Genomic DNA, 5,009 nt, shown 5'->3' on the forward strand with positions numbered 1-5,009 from the left:
ATTTCTCCAAAATGGAGATCACTTTGAGGGAGAACAACAGGGGAGTGGGAGGAGAGAGGGGGAAAGGGTACAGAGAATAAGTAGCATAGATGGTAGGGAGAAAATAGGGGTATGGCAATAATAGTATGGGAAATGTAGAAGCTAAAGAACTTATGACACATGGACATGAACTAGAGGGGGGGGATGTGGGTGGGAGAGGGTGTGCAGAGAGGAGGGGAGTGAAGGGGAGGAAATGGGACAACTGTAATAGCATAATCAATAAAATATATTTTTAAAAAAGACTGTCATTCTCTCACATTGACAGAAATCCAGGGTCAGTCAATTAATCACTCCACCCTCATTTTTCCCAGTTTTTTGGGGGAGTTTCATATCTTTATTTAGAAGGTGATTCAACATAGAGTGAACAGCATTATGAAATATAATGTTTTGAAATCTTTTCCTCTGCAATTCTGTTTATTACCATTTTTATAATCCTAAAGAAATTCTGTTTTTTTCATATATTTTATTGATTATGCTATTACAGTTGTCCCATTTCCCCCCTTCTCTCCCCTCCACCCTGTACCCCCTCTCCCACCCATGTTCCCCCCCTTTAGTTCATGTCCATGTGTCATACTTATAAGTTCTTTAGCTTCTACATTTCCCATACTATTCTTGCCCTCCCCTATCTATTTTCAACCTACATTCTATGCTACTTATTCTCTATACCTTTTCCCCCCTCTCCTCCTCCCACCCCCCCCCCTGCTGCTAACCCTCCATGTGATCTCCATTTCTGTGGTTCTGTTCCTGTTCTAGTTGTTTGCTTAGTTTCTTTTGGTTTTGCTTTAGGTGTGGCTGTTAATAATTGTGAGTTTGCTGTCCTTTTACTATACATGTCTTTTCTTTATCTTCTTTTCTTAGATAAGTCCCTTTAGCATTTCATAAAATAAGGGCTTGGTGATGATGAACTCCTTTAACTTGACCTTATCTGAAAAGCACTTTATCTTCCCTTCCATTCTAAATGAGAGCTTTGCTGGATAGAGCAATCTGGGATGTAGGTCCTTGTCTTTCATGACTTGGAATATTTCTTTCCAGCCCCTTCTTGCCTGTAAGGTCTCTTTGGAGAAATCAGCTGACAGTCTGATGGGAACTCCTTTGTAGGTGACTGTCCCCTTATCTCTTGCTGCTTCTAGGATTCTCTCCTTCATTTTTACCTTGGCTAATGTAATTATGATGTGCCTTGGTGTGTTTCTTCTTGGGTCCAACTTCTTTAGGGCTCTCTGAGCTTCTTGGATTTCTTGGAAGACTGTTCCCTTTGCCAGATTGGGGAAGTTCTTCTTTATTATTTGTTCAAATAACTTTTCCACTTGTTGCTCCTCCCCTTCTGGTACCCCTATAATTCGAATATTAGAACATTTAAAGGTGTCCTGGATGCTCTTAAGCTTTTCCTCGATTTTTTGAATTCTCATTTCATCATGCTTTCCTGCTTGGTTGATTCTATCTTCCTTCTGGTCCACTCTATTGTTTTGAGTCCCAGTTTCCTTCCCATCACTATTGGTTCTCTATGAATTTTCCTTCATTTCTTTTATGGTAACCTGCATTTTTTCATCTAATTTGCACCCAAAATCAACCAATTCTGTGAGCTTTCTGATCACCAGTGTTTTGAACTGTGCATCTGATATATTGGCTATTTCTCAGTCGCTCAAAAGGATGAGTCCTGGGGGACTGATCTGTTCTGCTGGAAACATGTCTTATGTCTTTCCCTGTCTCCATTTTTTTTTTTCCCCCAGTCTGGTTGCTCTTGTTACGGTGAGAGGTGGAGCCTTAGGTGTTCACTGGAGCTGGGCACCCCAGTCGCTAGATTGTGATGTCATATGTGGGGGCGGGCGGGAACAATGGCAGTAGTTCCATTCTCCTGGGCTCAGACACCTCTGCAGGATCCTGGGCCTTGGGCTCTGCCCTGGTCCACAATTGCTGCCTCACTGGGTCCCCCAGCTGCAGCTTGCACACTCAGGGATCACCGCTGCATTCTTACGCCCTGGATGGCTGTCGCACCAATTTTGCGCCAAATTTTCCCCGACCTCCGCACGCCACTGACCCACACCAGCCCCGCGCCAGCCCCGCGCCCGCCCGGCTCGTCGTCCCCTACCAGTCTGGATGTACGGGCCTACTTCAACTTCTTGGCTGTTCGACTTCCATTCAGATAAATCCTCTGCCAATTCTAAGTGATATTATATCTGTAAATTATTGTTGTTCTATTCTTGGTTGTGCGAGGAGGTACGGTGCATCCACCTATTCCTCCATCTTGGTGGAAGTCCGAAATTCTGTTTTTTATGTTTTTCAAGCATTTAGGTATTTTACATGATAAATAATAAAGGTTGCAGTGAAGGAGTAGTTATGATTAATAACCCTCTTGTGATCTAAAAACAACAGGATTTTCTTTTCTGTACAGGCAGCTACGAAGTTATCAGGTAGTAACTGTCCAGCTGGAAAAAAATGGTCATCTTTACCTTGACCAATTAGTGTGTTCAGCTGAGAACCTAGATAGGACTTCACAGGATAGGTAGCATCATAAGCTTTCCATTTACTTTGGTCAGTTCCCAAATATCCACTAAAGGCTCCCCCGACCCCCTCCACCCAAGGACAGAGCACTGAATTGAAAATTGGAGCAAATGCTGACTCAGATTTGCATTTTCCAGATTTCTTAAAAGCAAAAACCAGAGCTCCGTGGCATTTCAGAGTGGCCAAAAGCAGACATCCTTTGGGGGGCCACGGGAAAACTGGCATTTATGAGCTGGGGAAGCTCCTCCTTTACCTAAGAATGCATTCTGCAGTCAGTTTTCCAAGGATCTTCAGTGGCACCCACATAAAATGCAGCACCACTGCCCATGTCCCAGCTCTCACCTTCTCCTTTAATGTTGCAGACACAAGGATGGATATCTGGAGCAATAACAAAAAGTCCATGTTCTGAGGCAGCTTGATGACAACCAGATTTTAATATTCTGTTCTGTCAAGTGAAAGCAGACAGCCAAAATATGGTGCAGGACATTTTCCAATTTCTGCCTTTGGTGGTCGATATACAGCAAATTTCATTTTGCAGTTCAGTTTAACAGTGTCATGCAATTCAGTTTAACACCGTCATGTTCAATCCCTCAAACTGCTTGTTGGAAATCTGTTTAAATGCCATTCTTTTTGTGTCCAGCTGTGACTTGCTTTACCTTCTCACCAAAGGGTAGATGATGCTACAGTGGCAGAAAGAGGAGAAGCAGTTAGAGAGAGAAGAAGAAATCCGACGCCTCAACATTTTCCCCAGTTTTCCTGAGATATAAGTGACATATAACACTGTATTAGCTTCAGGTACACAATGTAATGATTTGATGTAAGTGTATATTGTGAAATAATTACTCTACCCCTCATTTTTTTATGAGCATCCCAGGAACATGTGAGTTTATTTAGTTATCACTTGAAGCAGCATACAGACACATTTTTTAAAAAAGTTTACAAGTTATATGAATTTCTGAACTATTATTTCAAAGAACTTGGGCTATTAATTCTTGTATGTGTTATTATCAGAATAAACCTTAAAAGACTTTATATTTCTGGCTTGAAAAATACTTTTTTGAAAAAGTTTAAACAAGTAACAAGAAAATTAAGATGATCATATGCACAGTTTTATTATATAGCCACTAAAATTTAAGAAGTTACTGCAGTCAGATTTCATTATTGTACTAATGCTCAGAGAAACATACCAAGTGAATTGCTATAGTACCCAACAGGTTAACTTATAACACATATACCTAATTGTGCTGTTAAGTTATGATGATTTTTGTTTCCATTTATAAAGCATATCAATCAGGCACTCTGATGACTAAAATAAAACTGGTAAAGACATTACAGTCACTAATAATTGGGGAAGGAATTATGTTTTATGCTTATTATTACTCTACATAGATCATTACAAAGCAGGAAGCTTTGAGTCAAATGACCTGGGTACAACACAGTAATCTATTCTGGGTCACATCTGTAGGTATGTGTAAACAAGTATTGTTTATTTGGCAAATCTCAAAATCAACAGGTGGCACAAGGAGAAGCAGCACTGACAGAAGTATTGACAATAGTGTCAAAGCAATTCAAATAGTTTATATCAAGGACCTACCATAAGCCCAGCAAGTCAAAGTCGAGAAATGCATTGATTCATTCACATAGTCATTTATCAACTGCATACTGGACACCCACTGTGTGGGAGACACTTTGTGGAAAGTCAAAATTGCTAAGGATGTTGACTGGTAGGGAAAGTTTAGTTGTGTCAGGAGCTACACAAAGAAGTTAAAAAGGCTTAAGAAAGAGAAGAGACCGATTTATTCCTTACCAAAAGCCAGGAGAAAAGCATATCAGTCATAGTGGCTTATTAATGAGGTTCCTAAGCTTTTTTCCCCTGTTTGCTACTGAGCATCTCTTTTAACACTGTGATGAGGCTTTAGCAGTTATATTGCTTAAGGGAAAACAGATTTCATGTTCTCTCAAGAGCAACTATTATGCCAATAGTGTTAGGAGAGGCTTTCCCATGGAAAATGTATTCTCCAGTCCTCACTTCAAATACCTATTCACAATAATTTAGGATGTGTTATTTGAGCAAGTATTTAATTTGAAAATAAATATAACTCCTAGGAATACAAACAAAAGACTTGTGAAATTAAAGAAAATGTATATGATTCATATACATGGTCATCAAACTAAAAATGTTAGTGCATAGAGTATTTAAATTAAAAAAATCAAATAATCTGGGCCTTTTGTTTTTGTCTTTATGTAATCTATGGTGCCTATTATTTAACTGAAGAGCAAAACAACTTGGATATTCAAAGTTAAAACATGACTCTAATGACTCATAATTGTTGCTTGACCTTAAATCTTACTGTCTAATGGTTGCCTCATTGGGATTATATGAATCATCGCCTCGTCTTCTGTGTGTTGACTAGAAGGAGACCTCTAGGTTTCTCCTGAGAGATTGTTTCCCTTTTTGCTGTGGTCCAACA

General features: G+C 39.7%; 1 pseudogene; it reads right to left on the minus strand.

The window, feature by feature from the left end:
* Window positions 1–2,316: 2,316 nt before the first annotated feature.
* Window positions 2,317–3,280, minus strand: LOC123817512 (annotated as a pseudogene).
* Between the last annotated feature and the right edge of the window lie 1,729 nt (window positions 3,281–5,009).

This window comes from Phyllostomus hastatus, unplaced genomic scaffold (assembly GCF_019186645.2).
Source record: "Phyllostomus hastatus isolate PE091 unplaced genomic scaffold, TTU_PhHast_1.1 phas_contig_113, whole genome shotgun sequence".
In the NCBI taxonomy this organism is placed as follows: Eukaryota; Metazoa; Chordata; class Mammalia; order Chiroptera; family Phyllostomidae; genus Phyllostomus; species Phyllostomus hastatus.